The sequence below is a fragment of the Lepus europaeus genome, chromosome 7 (assembly GCF_033115175.1).
Source record: "Lepus europaeus isolate LE1 chromosome 7, mLepTim1.pri, whole genome shotgun sequence".
Classification (NCBI taxonomy): domain Eukaryota; kingdom Metazoa; phylum Chordata; class Mammalia; order Lagomorpha; family Leporidae; genus Lepus; species Lepus europaeus.
This window is the reverse complement of record NC_084833.1, coordinates 80253646-80278771: the sequence shown is the minus strand read 5'-3', so window position 1 is coordinate 80278771 and position 25126 is coordinate 80253646.

Below are 25126 nucleotides of genomic sequence, written 5' to 3'. Positions count from 1 at the left end.
TTCATGAACTTTTTGAAGACTCCTTGTAGATCAGAAATAAAATGGTCATTATTGCAATCAACTGTAGCTCATTTACATTCCATATTTAATATAATATAAGTAGTAGTCAGCAAAGCTAGTCCTGGTGCAGGACTGGTGACAGCTGGATATTTCATAACACCACAAAAACATTTAAAAAAGTAGATTTATGTATCTTGGTTTCAGAGTTTCTTTCTGGCCGGCGCCGTGGCTCAACAGGCTAATCCTCCGCCTTGCGGCGCCGGCACACAGGGTTCTAGTCCCGGTCGGGGCACCGATCCTGTCCCGGTTGCCCCTCTTCCAGGCCAGCTCTCTGCTGTGGCCAGGGAGTGCAGTGGAGGATGGCCCAAGTGTTTGGGCTCTGCACCCCATGGGAGACCAGGATAAGCACCTGGCTCCTGCCATCGGAACAGCGCGGTGCGCCGGCCGCAGCGCGCTACCGCGGCGGCCATTAGAGGGTGAACCAACGGCAAAGGAAGACCTTTCTCTCTGTCTCTCTCTCTCACTGTCCACTCTGCCTGTCAAAAATAAAAAAATAAAAAAAAAAAGAGTTTCTTTCTTTCTTACTTTCTTTCTTTCTTTCTTTCTTTCTTCTTTTTTTTTTTTTTTGACACGCAGAGTTATAGACAGTGAGAGAGAGAGAGAGAGAGAGAGAGAGAGAGAGAGAGAGAGAGAAAGGTCTTCCTTCCGTTGGTTCACTCCCCAAATGGCTGCCATTTGGCACTGCGCCGATCCGAAGCCAGGAGCCAGGTGCTTCTTCCCAGTCTCCCACGTGGGTGCAGCATCCCAAGCTCCTGGGCCATCCTCCACTGCCTTCCGGGCCACAACAGAGAGCTGGACTGGAAGAGGAGAAACCAGGACTAGAACCCAGCACCCGTATGGGATGCCAGCACTGCAGGCAGAAGATTAACCAAGTAAGCCATGGTGCTGGCCCGGTTTTAGAATTCCTTATTTAGCATTCTGGGGTGGAATCTAGGAATTTGTATTTTTAAAGGCACCTAGGGGGTTCTGTTATGTAGCCTATTTTGAGATATATTTTACTGTAGAAAGATTCTTCATGTATGACATGGGTTCTTATTTGAGTTCTGTCACCAACAAGGAATTTTAAACCCTTAGCTGACCTCCAGCTACTCAGTGGTCAATGTGATGCTATCCAGGGGCTGGAATTCCACCACAGCAGGTTAAGCAGCTTAGAGTACTGGCTGCTCTGCTTCAGATCCAGCTCCCTGCTAAGTTGTCTGGAAAAGCAATGTAGGATGGCCCAAGTATTTGGACCACTGACATCCCTGTGGGAGACCAGACCAAGTTCCAGGCTTCTGGCTTTGTCCTGGCCTAGCCCTTTTTGCAGCTATTTGGGAGTATACCAGGAGATAGAAGATTCTCTCTCTTGCTCTCACTCTCGCTCTCACTCTCACTGTCTCTCTCTGACTCCAGCTTTCAAATAAATAAATAAATAAATAAATAAATCTTTAAAGACAAGAGTTGTGTTGTCAATTCATTACCTGCTAAGAAAAAGTAAGGGGGAAAACATATTTGTGGTCTATTGATAAATTAGATGGTTGCACTCCGTGTTTATATTTTTATGATAATGGCAGTCCATGTCCTTTACTTCTTATATGGCTGCAGGAGGTGTTTTTGGTGTACTTATTGGTTCATGGACAGAATAGTTGCTTTCTGACTTAATATCTTACTGATCTCTTGGACCATCTACAGAACTGCTTCTGGATAATATCACTAATGTTTGCAGGTGAAAACAGCAAGTGCATGCAAAAAAAAAAAAGCCTTTTCCAACATTTAACTCCCTGTTCAGTTGGTTTATAAAAACCAGTCTGAGCAATGGAAACATTTCTTCTAGGACTTCTTCTGAATGATCATTGTAAAGCTGTTTTGCTTACCAGAATATTTGCTTAGATTTGTGCAGACGGCCTCTATATCTGTGTTTCTGACATTCCCAAAGGAAAATACTGATGCTCATATTTGCCTAAGGAACCATAATTTCTAGTGGGTGCCTTGTTTCTCAGCTCATCTACAAGAGACTTGTTTCTTTGAATGCTGTGACTCATGTCTCACTCCTTTTCTCATCAACTGTAATTTTATATTAGAATAACTTTTATAAGTAATCTGCCTGTCGTGTTTATTTTTTTTTCTTTCCCAGAAAACCTTACGGGGGAAAAATAATTATACTGTATATCCTTACCATGAATCCACATTTTCTCCTGCTCAGTCTGATGAAATGTAATATAGTTACTTTGAAGTCAACACACCTGGCAGTGTCTATCTAGGAATGTTCTAGGAATAACAGCTGATGTAACCAGCTCATTGCAGGCTCACATGTGTTAGTGTTAATGTACCAGGGGACCTGTCTGCTTGAGGAAGGCTAATGACTTCTCCCTGTCCGTGTTGCGTATGAAGTTTATGGTCATGGTCTGTCACTTTGGATCATCTAAGTAATGTTACAGTAACTGTAATTGATTTTTGGGTTCAAGTGTCCCAAATTCTTTCTCCTCCAAATTTATCTAATGCATATTGCCTACATCATGTGATTTTCTGTTAGTCTTTACTAAGGCTTGCTGTATCTTATGCAAATATTTGTATTCCTTACCAGTATCCTCTGATAAAAATCACAGGGTCCTCTCACTCTAAGATGTCTGTGACAAATATTAGTCATACGCCTTTGTGATGATTAATAAAAAAAGCTAAGCAGTCAGGAGAGTGAAATAACTTCTTCAAGTCACAGTACTTCAGAGTGGTCAAGTCTTCTTCAGCTGATAATTAAAATGTACCCACAATTATTGAAGCTAGCCTCTACCAGTGCTACCAGTGACTGCTCAGAAGCCCAAAGACTATGATTCTTGTCTTCCTCTAATGTAGTAGAAGATTCACTGTAGATTTTAAGAAACTGGAATTGAGGTCTCTGGAATTTTTAGTCACAGAAGTATGGGTCTACTCTGAGCTAAGCCTGGGAATACAGAAAGGTATAGAAATTTGTTTTCTGGATGTCAGATGTTTCATGTAGTAAAATAGATAGACATATTTATATAAGGCCCTGTACCTAATCCTAACTATTACTCAATATGGTCAATGGGATGTTTGAAATGTTGCAGCACTATGGCTCAAGAAAGAAAATTAATTGGGCCTTCCCTGAGGAAAAGAGAAAAGAATACTAGGGATAAGATGTGAACTTGAATCTTGAGGGCGGTGAGGGAGGAATGGATACATCTACCAGGTTGAACCAGGTAGACTCAGCGGAGAACAGAAAACATTTTACTTACAGGGCACAGTACACATATAGCAGTTGAGGATAGGAAATTAAGCTTTTCCTGGAAGACAAATTGTCTGAGCCTACCTTGTTTTCTCTGTAGCATTTAGCACAATGCTAAAAATAAGCTAAGCACTCAATAATGCTTATTGGATGAAGGAGATGCCATTTCCTACTAAGTGTCCAGATTTAAAGAGGCAAGGAAGCCATTTTTTCTAATTGGATTTTAATTAAAGATGAAGAGCTACAATTAGAAGGGTAAAGGAGCATTTATTAGTAAATGAACACATACATTGAATATAGAGAAGAAATTATTAATGCAAGATGCCAAGCCAAGAAAACAAAAAGCTGTGCCAAATTAACAAATTGACTACCTAGTAAAGCTAAAAGAAGGTTAACTAAGTGAATTTGATAAACTATAGTAAACTATCACATAATTAGACTCAACAGTTAACAAAAGCCGTCAAGCACTTTACCAAAATGAACAAAGAAACTGTTCATAAGCTAAGACTTTTGGGGTTCAAGCATATTCATGTGCCAGGATCTTTGAGAGAATAGGCAATAGGTGCTAGTTTGCAAATCCAGAAGCAGGTAAAAGAAGGAAAGAATAATGCAAACATAGAAAATAGGGAGAAAGGAATAGAAGAAAATAACGTGAGGTGCCTTTTAAGAATGTGCCAAGAACCAGGAGCCCGGTTAACAATGTCAGCAGAGCGGTAGGAGTTTACTCACAGGTTTGCTTCCATTTTCTTGAGGAAGATGATGCTGCCTTTCAAGTTAAAGAAATACAGTCCAGTTTATGGTCTTCTTTATTTATCTCCAAAGAACAAGAGCAGGAAATTCAATAATTGCCAGGAACTAATCTCACATGCAGGTATACATTTTTTCCTCAGGCTTTTGGGAATAATATTTGCATAAAAGTATTATTCAAGTAGATGTACTTTTCATGGTAGTGAACAAAATATTTGGGCTCAAGAAAGGATAAAATAATATTAACATGTAGTCCCTAATATTTGCTACGGAACAATTGTTAGACTTGGCCTAGCTTGAACATGACTCCAAAAAAAATGCTTACAAAGAAATTTTCAGGAGTTCAGTCACTGGACTATTTTGATCAGATGCATACTTTCTTTAAAATATACATTATAGATTTGATAGCCCAGTGGGGTGTCTGCTAGAGTATATGTAACATAACTAATAAGACTATATTCATGGTTATATACATATAATCAAATATGTTTTCTCAAAAGATTTTGGGCGACTTTTTTTTTTTTTTTTTTTTAACAGAGTGGACAGTGAGAGAGAGAGACAGAGAGAAAGGTCTTCCTTTGCCATTAGCTCACACTCCAATGGCCGCCGCAGCCGGCGTACCGCGGCTGGTGCATTGTGCTGATCCGAAGCCAGGAGCCGGGTGCTTTTCCTGGTCTCCCATGCAGGTGCAGGGCCCAAGCACTTGGGCCATCCTCCACTGCACTCCCGGGCCACAGCAGAGAACTGGCCTGGAAGAGGGACAACTGGGACAGAATCCGGCACCCCAACGGGGACTAGAACACGGGGTACTGGCGCCACAAGCAGAGGATTAGCCTATTGAGCCGTGGCACCGGCCTTGGGTGACTTTTAAAAGCTCATTTTTTTTCTATTTCTAAACTTTATTCCCTCTTGAGTCAGATAGACTTAACTTATAGGTTAGAGTGATCTCTGTCCCATTCTTATCAGAAGATACCTTATAATCCAACAGTTAAGACAATCCTTTAAGATTATGTCGATGTTACAGATTTCAGTGATAGTGTTGTGTGTATAGGCCTACTAAAAAAAAAAGAAACAAAAAATTCAAAGTATACATTTTCTTTCTTTTTTTAAAAATGAATTTATTTGGCAACTTCAAGAATTCTTTCAGTGCACAAGCTGAGTCATCTCTTTTGATTCCACAGCCATTTTTATGAGAATGGCCATTGTGACTTATGGTGCTGGGCTAAATAGATTCTCATCATCAGGGTGGATAGTACAGTCCCTACATTGTCTCAACAGGGTATGGTTTCAATACAGGATACTTGCATTCAAATATAGAAGGCTATTTTGATTTCAGAACCAGATGGAGTATGTAAAAATGGCCATAAAGATCTGGATTTCACAGTGAAAAACAATCTGGACATGAATTCTCAACATGCTACCTCTGTTCCACTTAGCTACAATGATATAACTTGACCATTTTTGATATTTGAACCAATGGGAACTTACACAAATAGCCTCTTGAACCAGAGGAGGGATTTCTATCTGTGCTTTTAAAATATGACTCTTTGAATTAAAATACATGCTATGACTTTCTAGCTTCTTTTTGTTTTAAGATTTATTTACTTATTTGAAAGGCAGAGTTACAAAGAGGCAGAGGTAGAGAGAGAGAGGTCTTCATCCAATGGTTCACTCCCCAGATGGCCGCAACAGCTGGAGTTATGCTGATCCAAAGCCAGGAGCCAGGAGCTTCCTCCAGGTCTCCTATGTGAGTGCAGAGGCCCAAAGACTTGAGCCATCTTCTACTGCTTTCCCAGGACACAGCAGAGAGCTGGATCAGAAGTGGAGCAGCCAGGACTTGAATGGGCACCCATATGGGATGCTGGCACTGCAGGTGGCACTTTACCCATTATGCCACAGCACTGGCCCTTCTAGTTTCTTTTAATATGGGCCTGTGAAAAGATAAAATGTGCTAGTATTGAAAACAAAGCAAAACTATGGAATGATCCCTGAACAGTTAGGAGATGTCATAAAATGTTTTCATTTTAAAATAAGGTCTGTAAGAGTAAAACCATTAATATGTGAGCATTTAACTAGAAATGTTTAAATTTAATACAGTATTTAACAGAGGAATTTTAAGCATGATATTATAACTATATCAACATTTAACAAAATAAAACCAAAGAAGGCTTAACTCTACAACACACTGACAGTAGAATATTTGCACAACTTTGTAGTTTCTTTCTTTTTTTTTTTTTTTTTTTTGACAGGCAGAGTGGATAGTGAGAGAGAGACAGAGAGAAAGGTCTTCCTTTGTCGTTGGTTCACCCTCCAATGGCCGCCGCGGCTGGCACGCTGCGGCCGGCGCACCGTGCTGATCCGATGGCAGGAGCCAGGTGCCTATCCTGGTCTCCCGTGGGGTGCAGGGCCCAAGCACTTGGGCCATCCTCCACTGCACTCCCTGGCCACAGCAGAGAGCTGGCCTGGAAGAGGGGCAGCCAGGACAGAACCGGTGCCCTGACTGGGACTAGAACCCGGTGTGCCGGCGCCGCAAGGCGGAGGATTAGCCTAGTGAGCCGCGGCGCCAGCCAACAACTTTGTAGTTTCAAGGTTTATAGGTTATGTAATAGAAAATCAAAAAAAAAAAAAAAGTGGATTTGAACACTATCGACTCTGGTTAGAAAAATAATCAAAACCTATTACATATTATAAAGACTCTTAGCTGCAAATAAGTAACTATGAAAACAAATATGTATATACTAGTTTATTAACCAATAACTTCATTTAAAATTATTCATGAAATTCTTTCCATTTATCAGGTACTGTGGTATAGATATGCATCTGTACAGAAAAGACAAAAAATGCTCAGTTAATAAACATACCACGGATCTATGCTTCTAAAACTCTCACATAGACTGAAGATTCCTCCCAAATGTGAGGAGTGATATTTCTAATCATGTGAGAGGCATTATATTCATGGTTTAAGTTATTTCATAAATCTGATTGAGCATTGATCATGAGCCAAGTAGAAATCCAGTTCCCTAGATTACATGGTAAACAAGATAGGCAAACTCCTTGACTTTACAGAGAATATGGCCACATGGTTAAGAGGAACAATTCAACCAATAATTAAATAATAATTAATAATAATAATAATCAAAATAATTTATAGCAGGAAGATCATGGGGAAGCTCAGTTTTGTGTGAAAAGTAGTAACAGAGCTACCTGTGTAGTGCAGGGAATGTCAGGAAAGACTTCTCAGGGGGAAGTGCAGGATAACATTCCAAATTAAGAATTCTATGTGAAATACTGTTATATCATGATCTAGCCTGCCATGGCCTCACATTGCTGTTTGTTGGTTGGTGATATTAAACATGGCTTCACAGAAGGAAATTAGCCCTACCCTGTCTCTGCACCAAAAATTCAGTTAATGCTGACAAGGAGAATCTGATGCCATTGAGATTATAGCTATGTACTTTAACAACTTGGTCTCCAAAGATCTGGTGGACTATACGATGCCCCATGAACTAAAAATGATACAACAGATTGTGAAGTTATGTGTCATAGGTTTTACTTGCTAAGAAATGTTAACATAAGCATTTTATATGGATGTGAAATGAATGTATAGTATGTAGCACTGTGAACTGAATATGTAAAAGTTAGTTGATGATAGAGAAGACAGTGATAATGGTGATAAAGAGGTATATTAAAAGAAGAAAGCTTCTTTCTGTATCTGGTTGTGACTTTTATGTACCCCTAATGGAATGTCTGAGGAACTACCTCAAGTTATTTCCAGCTGATAAGGAACAGTTTATTAAGCCAATTTAAATCTTTGTCTGCTTCTTCTCTTTTCAAACTCTTTGCTTTTACTGCAGCTACTAGAGTATTACAATTGAGAAGGGAAAATAATATGCTTGCTTTTTGTGGAAGTGCCTGGAATGTTGATTAGAGCTACACTAAATATAAAACTAAGCTTTTGTGGCTGCCATAATCTCTTAAAGAACTAAAGCCTGACTCTTCATTTTGTAAATGTTGACATGCATGGGTCATTCTAAAGAGGTAAAAAGAAAGTAACATTTATTAAGGGTGTGCTACATGCCAGTGATATTTACCACATTTATTCCTCAAATTACTCAAATGATACTAACTTTTGTCTTCAATTTTTAAAATATATATTTATTTATTTGAAAGGGAGTAAGAGAAGCAAACACACAACTCTCTCTCTCTTTCTGTCACACACCCTCCCCCCCCCCAAACACACACACACATAGAGAGACAGAGGGAGAGAGAGAGAGAGAGAGAGAGAGAGAGAGAGAGATCTTCCATTGGTTCCATCCATTGGTTCACACCTTACGTGCTGACAACTACCTAAACTATGCCAGACCAAAGCCAGGAGCCAGTGACTCCAATTGGGACTTCTTTATGGGTGGCAAAGTTCAAAGCATTTGAGCCATTATCTGCTGCTTTCCAGAGTGCACATTAGCAGGAAGTTAGGTTGGAAGTAGAGTAGCTGGGAATTCAGGAATTGATTTTGGTCATCTCAAACCATGGTTTACTCAGCTGTGCCATAATTATTGCCCACTGTTGCCTTTATTTTACTCACAAATTAATTGAGGCATAGATGGGTTAAATACTAAGCCTAAATTCATATTACTAATACATGGAGTGATGTACAGCCAGAAAAAAACTTGACTTCAGTATACATTGCTTCACCGGATTTTGTGATAAAAGCTCTTTTTATGTAGTTGTTGTGTAAAGGATTATCAAATATGCTTACATTACAAGGCATAACATATTTGATGTTTTATTTTATAATTATTTTATAATATGATTCAAGATAATTGTATATTGAGGATACCATCAGAGCTTAAAGTAATCCCTTTTTATATGTTATATTTAATTAGAGATACCAATTAATTCAACTTACTGGTGAGCTTTTTTAGAAAAAGGACATTGAAGTAACATAAACTTTGAAACCTTTAGATATAATAAGTAAATAATCAGTTTTAATGATATGCTACTAGAGGATGTTTGTGATTGTTAGTTCAAACATTCTACTGCATTGCATAATGTAACGCATGGTTGGATTCATATGAATATACTTGCAAGTTATCATGTGTAGCTCAGTATTTTCTAATTATATTTTGATAGTTACCAGTTCTTTGTATTCTGTGGTTAATGGACAACCTTAATAATAGTCCTTTACTTACTGAAAAATAACTACTAGATACCTTTATGTATGAGCTGTTCTGATTGCATCAGTTATGATATCTATAATTTGGTCATAATTCTACACCATTGACAATATTTCCAAGCTGCATGATTACTGGTATTATCTAACTGGATAGCCTTGACTGAATTTCTTAGGCAATCATGACTATCTACTATAGACATTTGGGACATAATTTGAAAGCAGTGTGTAGGAAGCACTGAATCCTTAAATACTCAATTAAAATTGAACAGAATTTCTGTGTCTTATTAACTGCTGCTTTGAAGTTCACTCTGCCCCATCTTTCTCTGTCTATTATATGATTGTATTTTAATGTCTGATTATGAAATAACTTTGGGAACAAGTAAATGGTGTTTGACTAGTTGAGACCAAATCTCTCCCAGGTAAATTTGTTTGGTAAAGATCAACTACTGGAATTTTCAGTATAATTGACTATGGCAAGTCAAATAAAAGTCACATTTTTTGTTTAGCTCAGTAATATTTTCTCTTATCTCAACTGTTGAGGATCAGTCATTTTTTCCTTCATACTACTTGAACTCTCACATAGTGTAGGGTTAATCTTATGAATATAAAGTTAACTGAAGGGAATAGGAAAGGGAAGAGGAAGAAGTGTGGGAGGAATGTGTGAAGAATCACTGTGTTCCTAAATTTGTATATATGAAATGTATGAAGTGTGGTACCTTAACTAAAATAAAAAAAAAATCCTGAGATGTCTAGTTACACAAACAACGCACTTAAACAAAAATGCAAGAATCTTTTTGAACAACTTTACAGAGTAAGTTATAAATCCATGTTTTAAAAGGACACTATTTGCATGAGTGAAAAACACCCATTTGGCAGTGTATCTGAAACTCAATTTCAGTTACAATGGCAGCATGTTTATGACACTACATCTAATGGTGGAAACATTGATTTTGAATGAAAGTTGACGTATTATTCTTCATGCTTGTGACTATTTTTGATCCAATTGAAAATAAACAATTATCTTTGTATTTTGGTTTGAGGGAACAAAAATAGCTTGGAGTGGTTTTAAAAGCATTTTTCACTCAATTCTAGGAGAAATGATTGGTTTTCAAAATTCAAATTTCCCAACAATATCACATAATAATACTTTTTATTTATTTTTTAAAAAATAAAAATCTGTAGGATGATTTCTCTTAAAGTCAGTAATTGTGTGTCTATAAAAGCAATTTATTAAGCTTAGATATTATATAAAATTATCTGGATTCTGGAGTTTATCTATTCTGAACAGAGTTGAAAAGGAAGAATACATGGAAAATACTCTTGAATTAGTAGTGTGGAATCTGTCCTTTAGATTTTATTGAGGAACAGTTGAAGGTTTTGAACAGATATTTGCTAAACCTCAATTGCTCTACACCAGAAAGCCTATCCTGATGGCCTTTGAGTGCGTTAATAGCAGTTGGACGTGTGGCTCTAAGAAGGCTTTGCCATCCTAGCACATAATGTTAGTTGGTTATTTACCTTTCTTTCTTTTTTCTTTTGCTTATTTTAATATTGATACTTCCACCCTATCCTCCCTTCTGTCCATGCTCCCAGCATCCCTTTTCCTTCTTTTATTATTCTTTATTTTAATTTTTATAGTGTCATACTTTCATTTTATTTTATAATCATAAGATTAACCCTCCACTAAGTAAAGAATTCAATGAATAGTAAGAAGAAAAAAACTACTGCTCCTCAATAGTAGAGACAAGGGATGTAAATAATAATTCTCAAAATATCAATTTCATTCATATACATTTTTATACTCTGTTAGTTACTACAGATCTGGGAAACACATATTACATTAGTATTTTTGGGACTGGCTTATTTTACTAAGAATAATGGTTTCCAGTTACATCCATTTTGTTGTTGAAGATAGGATTTCATTATTTTTATGGCTATTATTCCATAATGTGTATATACCACATTTTCATTATCTGTCATTGATTGATGGGCATCTGTGTTACTTCCATATCTTAGTTATTGTGAATTGAGCTAAATGAATATATGGGTACAGGTAACTCTTTCATATATTGATTTCATTTGGTTTTGTTCTTTCCCAGGAGTGGAATGGCTGGATCACATAGTAGATATATTTTCATATTTCTGAGGAATCCCCATACTGTCTTCCACAATGTCTATATTAGTTTACATTCCCAGTGACAATGGATTAGAGTACCTTTTTCCCTACATCGTCATTAGCATTTATTTATTTATTTTTATTTCTGTATGAGAGCAATTCTAACTGGAGTGAGGTGAAACTTCATTGTGGTTTTGATTTGCATTCCCCTGATGGCTAGTGCTCCTGAGCAGTTTTTCATGTGTTCTTTGGCATTTGAATTTCCTCTTTTGCAAAATGCATGTTCAAGTCCTTTGCCCATTTCTTAACTGGGTTGTTCATTTTGTTGTTGTAGAGTTTATTTAGTTCTTTAAAGATTTTGGTTATTAATCCTTTATCAGTTGCATAGCTTGAAAATATTTTCTCCCATTGTGTTGGTTGCCTCTTCAAGTTGTTGAGTATTTCCTTTGCAGTACAGACGAGTCTTACTTGATATAATCCAGTTAGTCTATTATTACTTTGGTTGCCTGTGCTTCTGAGGACTTTTTCAAGAATCCTTGCCTATGCTAATGTCTTACAGAGTTTCCCAATGTTCTCCTCTAGTAATCTGATGGTGCTAGGTCATAGATTTAGAGTCTTGATCCATATTGAGTGGATTTTTGTATAAAGTGTAATGTAGAGATCTTGTTTCACACCTCTGCATTTGGAGATCAAATTTTTCCTGTACCATTTGTTGAAGAGACAGTCCTTTCTCCAGGGAAAAATCCCCTTATTTATCGTCTTCACTCATTAAACAAAATACTTTGGAATACTTACCCAGTATGAGTCAGACAAGTTCTCTGCCTCCATAAAAAATAGATTATGGTAGGAAAATAGTTAATAAAATGGGTGATCTTTAAAAATAAAAATAAGCACAATAATATGTTGAGACAGACATGTTAGAATAATGTGAAATGGAATATCAAAATTCAAAATGTAAGGAGAAATGGAGTACAAGGATGAAGTTCTTTTTTTTTTAATTTCTTATCTCTCATTTTTTGTTTCTTTTCCTCTCTTTATCAATTTCAAGACGCTATAATTTCAAAATAGTTCATTATAACCAAAATATGTTGTTGTAAACCTCATGGTAATCACACAACAAAAATCTATAGTTGACTTCCCAAAAATAATAATTAAGAAATCAAAGCACACTGCTAGAAAAAGATTATTTAACCACAAAGGAAGATTGTCAGAGAGAGAGAGAAAAAAGATGGAATTGGAGATAATTATCTAAAGGAAATAAAACAGACAGAGACTATATAGTCTCATTCAAATCTAGAATAAAATAGTTGATTTTATAGAAATTAAGAACATAATTAGGTTATGGTAAGTTGGCAAAGTTAAGTGAATGAAAGATTGATTAAAGGGTACTAAGCAGTTGTTAGATTGGAGTAAGAAGTTCTGATATTCTATAGCTTAGTAAGTGACTATTGATGAAAATTTATTGCATATGTCTCTACAAAAAAACCTAGAAGAAAAATCTTTGAAAATTCCCACACAAAAAAATGTTAAACATTTGGACAGTTAGGTTTATCCTGATGTTATGCTAAGCAGTGTGACATGTCTAGAAATATCATATGGTGTACCATATATATGTACAATTCTATGTCAGTTAAGGATAAAAGAAACAAATGAATAAGTTGAAAAATAAAAAACAATTTGAATTAATAAATAAAAATGGAAAAACATTACAGCATTATAATAACTGCTATAAGCAAAACAAACTGAGCAGCCTATTATTATATAAGGTGGTCACAGAGGACCTCCTCATGGGTGGCATGCAAAATTGATGCTCAACTGATCAAAAGGAGCCAGATACCAAAAAGATAAATGAAAAATATTATGAGCAGAGGCTCTAAAATAGAACTTAGAATATTGTAAGAATTGTCAGAATGTTAGTTTGAATTATGCCTGGTGGATAACAAGGAGAGTGGTATTAGATAAAATTAGAAAATCCAGTAGAGGCCAGATTTCACTGATTTTATACTTAGGGTTGTCAGATAAAACACACTTAGTTAAATTTGGATCTCAGGTAAGAAACTGATACCTTTTTTTATATGTCTGAAATATTGTATGCAACACATTTTATCCTAAAAATCATTCTTAAACTGGAATTCAAATTTAATGGGATAACCTGTATTCTTATTTGCTAAATCAAGCAACCTTAAGTAGGAAAATTTTTTGAATGAATGATAGGGAAAGGCATATATTGACCAAAAATCTTAATAAAGATGTTGATATATTTATATTTTTAAAATTCATATATATATAGAATAAAATAGACAAGAAGAAGATGAAAGATGGATAAGTTGCATTCTTGCAGAGTATGGTAGTATTCCAGGGAAAAGATGACTGAGAGTAGCTTGAACTAGTGGTAATTATGTGTTCAAAGTTTCTTTGGTATGTCAGAACCAGATGACCTTTCTGAATAGTTAGGAGCTGGTTTGAGTAAAAGGCAAGAACAAAACACAACCCATATATTTTTCTGTGGAGTTCTGGACTATTTATTGAAATGAAAGGCCAGTTTTGACAAGACAGTTGAGTAGAAAGATTATGCTATTTTGAGGAATTTAATGTAATTCAAGGAGAGATTTCAAATAGATTTCTTGATGAATAAATGAAACTATCCTTCCCCAAACATTTTCATCTAAATGAAATAAATAGAAATTGTGACAAATAGAATTAAATTAATCCCTGTGACAGAAATTACAGTGAGTGCTAGGGACACAATAATAGAACAATTTACTTTGGAAGGAGAGCTCATTCTTTTGTGGGAGAGACAGATGGGTAAGGACAGTGAAACTAATTAATTGTTGCAAATTAGGTATCTGCAAGTTGTTTGATGTACAAGGTGGTACGCATGCAGTAAGGGATTCACCTTCCATGATAGAAAGTGATGTTTGGGCAGTCTTTAGATGAATTAGGAATTTGTATACTAACTAGAGTAAAAGAAAACAAGGGAGAAACCAGGGATGGTGAGACATGGCTAGTGAGAGGAATATGTAGAATTATGTAATGGAAATAGAGCTGGGAAGAGATAGGATGAGGGGCTAAAAAAGCAGTGGGGACCAGATTGAATGAAGGATGGTGTGACTATTTAAAAAACAATTGACCTATTCATTCAGAATTTTATGTTTTGTTCAGACTAATATTAGATACAGATAAAATTCACTATTAAAATAATCACACATTTGGGACTGGCACTGTGGCATAGTAGGTAAAGCCACTGCCTTCAGCACCGGCATCCCATATGGGCGCCAGTTCAGGTCCCAGCTGCTCCACTTCTGATCCAGCTCACAGCTATGGCCTGGGAAAGCAGTAGAAGATGGCCCAAGTTCTTGGGCCTGTGCACCCACGTGGGAGGCTGGGAAGAAACTCCTGGCTCCTGGCTTCGGATCAGCACAGCTCCGGTGGTTGGTCCATCTGGGGAGTGAACCAGTGGGTGGAAGACACCATTCTCTCTCTCTCTCTCTTTCCACATTTGATCTTAGGCAAAAGGCTAAGAAGCGATTTCTCTTTCTTTCTATTTCTTTTTGTCTTTCTCTCTCCCTCTCTCCCTCTCTCCCCCCAACCTTGCGCTCTCTGCCTCTGACTCTCTGTAAATCTGACTTTCAAATAATAAATGAATAACTCTTAAAAAATTTACACGTGCATGAAAACGCATTTTACAATTCTTCCTTATGTAATAAAAAGCTAAATTTTTGTGAGGTTCTATGAATTTAGCATGCTTTTCCTTCCCACTTTTCCTAGGTTCGGTGAAGAGCTGATCTATTTCAGAGTTGTTCCTTTGGAGAAATGTGGCAAGACAATAATTAGTTGGGACAGTGGAAGATATAGTGTTAACTAATTTTTCGCATCAGCTCAGTTGCCTCAATTCTCTTGGGACCAAAGTATGTTTTTTTCAGGTAGAATGCTGTTTCTGCCTTTGGAAGTTGAGCTACCCTTTATCCAGATGTTCTTTCCTTACAAAAATACTCGTAGTCATATTTTCTAAGTGGCTGCCAATGTACTTTTAACATTAACAGTGTAGGAAAAACCAAGGACACAGAATGTGTGAATGTGTCAGAGCCTTAAGCTTTCTTATATGCAGTATTTCATTTCAGTTTATGAGGTCACAAAAAAGTTGTGCTATGAAATTAAATTGCCTGTATATTTTGAGTGATATATAATAGTTATTAGATGTTATTTATTAAAATGCTACTAATGCATCGGATTTTAATATTAAACATTGAACTAACAAATTAAATATGAATAATTAACTTCACATTAATGGAAATGGATGAAAGTAGGCAAAATAATCTTGTAGTAACTTTTCTGGTTTTTTTAACTAGAGGTAAATTAAACACTATACTACAGATGAGTATTTAAAATGTGGAATTTTGCAGGCTTTCCATGTTTTCTCTGTCATTTCCATGTGTAATACATCTTCCAGTTAGAATCACTGTTTCCTTTTGATGCCTTCATGCCTGCTGAATTCTCTCCTAACTCAGGCATCAGTTTCTCAGAGTGAGTCTGCCATGTCATAGCTGAGTAACTCATTCTGATCAACTGTTTCACTTGGGCTTATCTTCAGAGCAGAGGATAAAGAACGTGCTCTGTTTGTCTGTCTTTTAAACAAGTAAGGCATACAATCAGCTCGCCATTTCTATCGTGAAGCACTTTAAAGGTGTCGATCTCTTGTTAAAGCTAGAATCCCCAATTAGCCTACATTCATTGGATCTAAGTGCAGAAAGCAGTCATGTCATCTCATTATAGAATTACAACCATAAAGAAACATTTAAAAATGTGCATTATAATGCTCCCCCTCAACTCTGCTCCGGACTATGTGCAAACCTTCTCAGAATAAGATATATTTTAATTGCTGATGAAGTTAGAAAATTATTTTTCTTTAGGCCGGCGCTGCGGCTCAATAGGCTCATCCTCTGCCTGCTGCGCCGGCACGCTGGGTTCTAGTCCCGGTCGGGGCACCGGATTCTGTCCCGGTTGCCCCTCTTCCAGTCCAGCTCTCTGCTGTGGCCCGGGAGTGCAGTGGAGGATGGCCCAAGTGCTTGGGCCCTGCACCCACATAGGAGACCAGGAGAAGCACCTGGCTCCTGGCTTCGGATCAGCGCGGTGCGCCGGCCACAGCGCGCCAGCCACAGCAGCCATTGGGGAGTGAACTAATAGTAAAGAAAGACCTTTCCCCCTGTCTCTCTCTCACTGTCCACTCTGCCTGTCAAAAAAATATTTTTCAACTTTCCGATATTTGGTTTTTCCGGTGAACAGTAAGGACATGTGTTGGAATGCCTGCCGTGATTCAGCCATAGCAAATAAGGACGCAGCTACAGCACTGAGTGCTCTGTTACAACCAAGCCTTCCCTCCCACCCTGCCCCATTGCACAGCATACCTCTTTTTAGTCCTGCTGACTTTATAGCAATGGACAGATAATTCATGTTCAATCTTACTACAAATCCCAAGAAAAGCAATATCTTTATAGTAGAAAGAACATGGGTTTGAGAACAGATAGACCTGTATTCAAAATCTGCCCCCCTTTCTCTATTTTTGAGAGTTTAAGTTCCTTAATTTGTTAAAGCTTCAGGTTCCCCAAATATACAGTGAGTTTACTCAGTCCTCGTTCCAGTCATCCTGAATTATTGTGGTAATTGTGTGTGACTGCAGGAGAGTCCGTGGAGTTGTGGCATAGTTATCAAATGCCTCCTACATTTAAGATATCTCTAAACCCCCCAAACTGCTTAAAGCGATGATCACCCATGAATCATCAGTCACTGTGCAATAGTGGCCAAAAGGCGGAGGGACTCTGCTAACAACAGAAACCAGGGAATCAAATTTCCCATGAATTCTTCATGAAATATTTATGGGCCAGTTTGAAAACAGCAGTGTTACCTGGAAAAGAAACTGACTGGCTCAAATATTTTGTATAGAGTGGTAATTTGACGGCATTAGAGTCTAGTTGCTGGGAATAAGTCAAAGCAATTTCTCAGAGCAAAAAAGCAAGTGACGATAAACTTCCATAAATAAAGCATACATTGGATAGGGCAAGAAAACAGGGGAGAGGAAATATAAGAACCATATACAAGTAAATGAGGGCGCAGATGTAAATGTAACAAAGAGCAAGATGAACATTTGGGGTTTTTAAATTTTCATTTAATTTGAGAGAGACAAAGAGAGATTTAATATGGCTTCCTTGGGGTAGGGTGAGGATGAAGTGCCAGAAAGATGATTAAGAGTACAACTGTTTGTAAGATTTGGTTTTAGGGGCCGGTGCCATGGCTCATTTGGTTAATCCTCCGCCTGTGGCGCCAGCATCCCATATGGGCACTGGGTTCTAGCCCCAGCTGCTCCACTTCCAGTCCAGTTCTCTGTTGGGACCCGGGAAGGCAGTGGAGGATGGCCCAAGTGCTTGGGCCCTGCACCTGTGTGGAAGCTCCTGGCTCCTTGTTTCAGATTGGCCCAGCTATGACAGTTCTGGCAGTTGCACCCAATTGGGAAGTGAACCAGCAGAAGGAGGACCCCCTTTCCCCCCTGCCTCTCCTTCTCTCTCTGCTTAACTCTGAATTTCAAATAAATAAATAAATCTTAAAAAATATAGACCTGGCTACTCCACTTCCCATCCAGCTCCCTTCTAATCAGCCTGGAAAAACAACAGAAGATGGTCCAGGTGTTTTAGCCCCTGCACCCATGTGGGAGACTTGGAAGAAGCTCCTGGCTCCTGGTTTTGGTTCGGCCCAGTTCTGGCAGTTGTGGCCAAACTTCAAATGTAAAAGCCCCAGGAAATCTATTATGAGTGTTTGATATCTTAGGGAATAATATTACCAAAACATTTTCCTAAGGAATCTACTAGAGAGCAAATAAAACAGATGGCATCATGAAAAACTGTATTGCTTTTATTTTTACACAAGTATGTGACTGTGTAAATCTTAATGGAAATATAGTCTTTCTATGATACATTATGGAAAAAACTGAACTGTAATTTGTAAAAAATTTTGTGAAAATAATGATGTTACTATACGTGTGTAGGAGAAACATGAGAAAGAGAAGCATGTTGAAGGAGAGTATGGGGATGCAACAGCAAATTCCAGACTGGATGACACTCTAATGGAGTATTTTTTGCTTTGTTTAACATACAAAGCAAGATGAGGAAGAGAGAAGGATGAGAGAGATAGATTGGAGGACAAATTTTAGAACACAAGAGCATAAGAGGCCTGGGCATTTGATGTAGCAATTAAGTCAATTGTCACTCAGAATGCTTGCATGCTGTATTGAAGTACCTGGCTCTGGCTTCTCCACTTCTGATCCAGCTTCTTGCTAATACACATATTTGGATGTATCAGATGAAGGCTCAATTACTTGTGTCTCTATCACCCATGTAGGAGACCTGGATGGAATTTGGGGCTTCTGGCTTTTGTCTGGCCCAGCTTTGGATTTCACAGGCATATGAAGACTGAACCAGTAGACAATCTATCCATCTCTCTCTCCCTCTCTCCTCTCTGACTTTCAAATAAAATAGAAAAACAAAACTGTTCATAAAAGGACTTAAAAAGACCTATTAATTAACTGTGATGTATAGATTTTATTTTCATCTTTAGTTGAACCAATTGAAAAATTATGAGACAGCATGAGATATTTGAAATATTTGATGATAGTAAGGAATTACTGTTTTTCTTATTTTAGAGAGAAAGAGAGGCAGACAGACAGAGCCCTCATGCACTGATTCATTCCTAAAATGCTTTTAATAACCAGCTTGAACCTCACTGAAACTACTTGAATTATTACCAGCTGACTCCTTGGTGTGCATTATTAGGAAGCTGGAATCAGAAGTGAGGCCAGGCCTTGGACCTAGGCAATCCAATATGGGGTATGGGTGTCTCAGGTAGTATCTTAACCACCAAGTCAAACACTCACTCCTGGAAATATTATTACTCTTTTAGAATGGAATAATGGAATTATGCCTGTGTTCAAGAGGATTTCTCATCTTTTGAGATATATTTGAAGGATGTATAAAATTATATGTTATTGAACAGCACACATCCTTTCCAAAGGCTCTGTTCTTCGACTTGAACTGATATAATGGATTTCTCATTGACCTTTACACTTTCATTCTTTGTCCCATAACTTTTTTTCTCTGCACATCAGCGAGATGATCCTGTAAATCTATCATTAAGATGTTAAGCTTAGGAACATATATAAAGCATACGCCTTGAGTCATGACTGGTTCTTCACATATATTACTAACCTATTATTGATAGCAATCCCATGAAGTAGGCATTTGCTGCCTTATATGGAGAATAACAGAGGAACATGGATGGTTCATGTCTAACTCAATTAGAGGAGCCAGAAGTGAAACCAGAGCAGCTTGATGTCCTTACCTGTATACTCTGCTTTGCCAAAGCCTGCTCTATGACATCACACTTTTTCTAGCACCTAGAGCCTTCCCCTCCTTTCCATGTCCTTGGTTGTACAGTTTGCATTTCCTTGGCCTGCTGGCTCTGTTCCAAGGCTTATGGTTATAGCACCAATTAGAACACCAGCTTTTTCTAATTTTCTTGTCCACGGAAAGCATTTTTCCTAATTTATCTGCTGTGAGGAGGTACATTTTTGCAATTTGAACATAGGTGTCAAAAGTGCTAACACAGCCCTGACATGGGCCTGCCTCATTCTTACCTTAATAAGTGCCAATCCTTTCCTCACCCATTTGTTCCCATCATGCTGGCCTATGTCAGTTTCTAGTATTTACCAAGCTCTTTCTCATCAAAGCATCTTTACATTCTGCCAGAAACATCTTTGTGATGCTGGCTTCTTTCTCTGCAGTTCCTGTTAAATGATACCTGTTTCAAGAGGACTTCTCACTGCCTTATCTCATTCACATCATGACACAGCGTGTTTATGTAAAATGTAAATCAAAGCAGATCATTCTTACGCTAAAGTCCATTTTGTGTTTATAATGATATTTGGATTTAAGGGTAACAAAAGTGTTACTCATTAATTTCCACACCGAGTTTTGAACTGAGAAGCCCACAGAAAGATAGAAACTGAGATAAAATTATCTCTAGTGATGATTATAACTGGAGAATTTATCTTCATGATGTGGCCATGATGGACTTAAGATTTTTCTTCTGTGAATGTTACTCATCCTCCAGAATTGCTGGTTAAACGCTTACCGAAGCCAACTCCAAACATTTTCCAACTTCAATCAGAGATCAGAATGATCCCTGCCTGTGGTCATGCAGATCTGAAAAAGAGAGTGTCTTTTGAGGGGTACCACCTTTCTGTTCTCAGATACACCAGTCATGTAAATTACTTCTCATGTATATAGGGCACAGAAAGGTCAGAGTTGTTCTTGCGTATTTGTATCTCATGAGAAGCGGGATGTACATTTCCCCCTTCTTTCCAGTCAATGGAAATCATAGGGGTGAAAACTGAAAGAAAATGTGTTTGGATTTTGCTCCAAATAAATACAACCCAAGTAGCTTTACTTGACCAGAGTGGGTTACACCCTTGGCAGATTTCCAGAAATGTTGCGAGCCAGCTTTGAAATGGCTCCTACCTTGAATTCATATGTGTGATGGGTGGGTATTTTTAACATGATGATTGGAATTGATCAGTGCTACAAATCAAGGGAGCAGCCTGCTAAATGTGCCCCAAGAACACCACTATGGAGCTCTGAGCAGAATGGCAGCTGCCTGCTCACCTCCCTGATCTCTTCAGAGTCTCCCCTCATTAGGATACAGGAATATAGTTTCCTGGGCCTTAAAAATGCTAAGTTGGATTCTACATTCTGCCCTTTGCTCTTGTGTCTTTCTGGAATGTTCTTCTCTCATACTGCTGCATGGCTTTTTGCTTCTTTCCATTCAGATCAAGTGAGATGCCACAACCTCGGAGAATTCTTCTCTGTCCCTCCAAATGAATGGAGTCTCTAGTGGTTCTCCATCATGTTGCCCTTTTTCTGTATCTTCATAGCATGTCATTATCCAAACTTTTGATAACTACTATTTTTGCCATAAAATGTAAACTCTATGAGAGCAGAATTCTTATCTGTCTTATTCATTGCTGTAGTTCTAATCTCCAGAATTGTGGCTACCACAGTCAATTGAATAGTCAGTAACTATGCCTCAATCTTAACTACAAGACTACATGGGCGAAAAATATAGTGGAGATCAAATTCCAAATTTAGATGAGCATTAACTCTTTCTGATGTTTTATGTGCCACATGTCTTATTCTTTGCAAACAAAACACTAACTTATACTATGAACAAAAGTTCATAGTATTTACAGAATATGTTACATTCTATTCTTGAGATCCTCCAAAGGATCTCAAAGTGCCATTGCACTTTTTGCTGTGAACTCTAGATTGTTTCTTAAAAGCTCAATAGGGGGTTCTAGAACTAAATGCAATGCTTTTCTTTCAAGAACATTACTGGAGATATATATATATATATATATATATATATATATATATATGTCAGAATATATCTTCCTTTTATAGAAATGTTAATCACAAATTTACCCCCTTATGCATTGCTCTCATTATGCTTTTTCTGTTCCTGTTCTTGTTTTGAAAGCTTTCATGTAATACTAACCCCTGATAAAATCTGAAATTGGTTAGTTGGAGAAGACTCACTCATTAGCAAGCCTGAAATTTCTTGTGAAAACACCCTTTACTTAGTTAACTTAGAGGTGATTTCAGATTCAGAGGGAAGGTGTAATTCGTCAGAAGCATCAAGTTTTCTTAAAAGAGTGTGTTCTTTGGAACATCTTAACATTGCAGAAAAACACACTGCTCTTCCATAGGGACAAATTTAAGCAGATGATAATTTTAGCAAGCTCAGAAAAGATAATCCAAAAAAAGGCATTTTGCTTTGTAGGATGAGACAGTCAAACTAAGAACCCAAAACAGAACATCAAGAGTATAAATGCTGCTGTTCAGAACAACAGAGATACATTCTCTACTCAGAGATACAGTGCGCAGTTCTACTTCCACATGGTGAGAGTGGGTGCACCCTTTGCAATGTCAGCACTGTCTCCACTGTTGTGACACATGTCACTGACACATGTGCCACCGTGTGAACTAATGCTAAGTTTCTGTTGGCCCGAGATTTTTTTTTTCCTTTGTAGACTTTAGTTTGTTAGACTGTGACCCTTGCCTCCTACTTACAAGTGCATGAAATTTGTTTTATGCATGTTGGAAATTTACTGCTTATCCTGATGTGAGTTTGGAAAAGAGGAAATGTAGCTATATATTTTTTTAACATGGGAGATTTACATGATTGATAAAGTAAGAACTTGTGCAGGTGGGATGTGTGATAGGATAAAAGATCACTGTTCTTCATGCTCTATGATGATTTAGAAGATGCATATGTCCCTGAGCAAAATTGTGTTTGGGTTGACCATATTCTTTGCTGTCCTCAGGACATCTAATGTTCCTTCGATGCTAAGTGGTAACTGATATAAAATCCCTGTCTGGAGTGTTTCTGGAGTGTTTGCCTCACCTCCATTCTCCCTGACCTTAGTTCCTGCCCTATCTGGATGAAATAAGAACTCTGGTTGGCCCACTCGAGCCTCTTTTAGAACCTGTCTGCTAAGGTGAGTTGTGTGCATCATAAAATACAGAATAAACATATTGCATATTCTGAGAATTCTTTTATTTTGAAAAGGAAACCAGATATATGTAATTACTTAACTAGATGATAATTTTTCATTCAGAAATGTCCAGGTTATAAACATGGAATTAGAGAGTCTTTAAAGTGCTTTTTTAAACCTACCATCTTAGGAAAAATACAAAATTAATGAAGAGAATGGAAGTTAATATTTGCCAACAGGCCACAATAGAATGCATTCATATGTATGGCTCTGGGATAATATTTTCTCTGAAAGTGGAGTCCGATGGGAACACTGTACATTGAATGAGCCTTAACTTCCCTTTTACTACTTACTCTTAAAAATTCTTGATTAACAATGTTCTGATCTCAATTTTACACATGGAAAACAGCAACCAATACAACAAAACCTTCTTTCCTCAGTTACTGATAGATTTGAAAGGATAGGCAGCTGCAACCAACCACTCAGTTGAACAGTGTGGCTATGGAATGGGGCAGACAAGAGAAATCCATGTTACATAAATTCTCTTGTAATGGAGCCTGCAAGAATTCTCTGCTTTTTGAATAACAGCATTGTCCAATATTTTGAAATTAATGAATGAAAATTTAGAACTTAATTATTAATCATCGTGTTGTCAGAATCTGGAAAAACATCTATTCATCTTGAAAACTATAGCGTTGTATCAAAATATACAATTTTCATATCTCAAAGTATGTTGAAAGATACTTCCTTCTTTTCCTATTATCTTCTTCTAGGATCCAAATGAAGGTTCTGAGTTAAGTAGCAACTGAACTGATTGCAAGCCAATCTTTGAGCGAGACAGATTGACCCTCTCTTCTCTGGAGCAGCAATCTCTCTTTTTATGTTTATTGTCTGGGTTTGGAGAGAGCACAGATCCAGTGGTTGCAAATTTATTCTAAGAGAAACAGTTCTTACAATTATAACACCCGTGGTCAGAATATCACTACATTGGTCACGCATCTTGGGGATTTTATTTTTTGATATATTTTTTTAGGTGCTGAGTATTATAAGGCTAGAACATTTTAGTGTTGTAGAGTCAAAGTCACTTAAAGGCCATGAGGCTCAATGCTCATCTAAACAAAGAGCTCTGCATGTCAAAGGTAGATAGGCCACTGTTCCACTTGGGTGTAGATAAGGCTTATATACCACAATTAAATCATTAGATGTCAGTTTAGCTTGATTATATGTAAAGTTGTTGGTTTTTTTTTTTTTAAATAGCAGGCAAGGTTTTATTTCTTTCTTTTTTTTTAATTTTAATTTTTTGACAGGCAGAGTGGATAGTGAGAGAGAGAGAGACAGAGAGAAAGGTCTTCCTTTTTGCCGTTGGTTCACCCTCCAATGGCCGCTGCGGACGGTGCATCTCACTGATCCGAAGCCAGGAGCCAGGTGCTTCTCCTGGTCTCCCATGCAGGTGCAGGGCCCAAGGACTTGGGCCATCCTCCACTGCCTTCCCGGGCCACAGCAGAGAGCTGGCCTGGAAGAGGAGTGACCAGGACAGAATCCGGCGCCCCCAACTGGGACTACAAGCCGGTGTGCTGGCACCGCAAGGTGGAGGATTAGCCTGTTAAGCCACGGCGCCAGCCAGTAAAGTTGTTTTGTACTATCCATATTTAGCTACAACCAATCTGAGAAAAGATAATATTCATCTTTTGGGGCATGGGTTATTTCACTAAACCTAATGGTTTTTATTATAATTCATTTTTGTTGCAAATTACATTTTTTTATGGCTAAGCAGTATTCCATCATGTATATGTACCACCTTTTCTTTATTCAGTCTTCAGTTGATGGATATCTGAGTTGATTTAATATCTTAACTATTGCTGCAGATAATGTACAACTTGCTTTTTTCATTCTGTGCTATATTTCATGAGATCCATGAGAATAGCCATAGGCCATTTATTTTCACCACTCAGAAATCTCACATTATATTAATAGGGTACAATATTATTCATCTTTTTCTTATTTCTGGTTGCTTCCAATTATGTACTAGCACAAACAAACATACAAAGAACATTATTGTAAATGCTCCAAGGTACAAATCTGCTAGTTTCCATATGACAATAGTCTTTATTACTGACTCAGATATGATTTCAGAGGTTCTGATTTATTTAGCCCCAAAATGGCCTGGAATACATACTTGAGGCATTTATAGGTGTGGAATAGGGAGTTCAAATT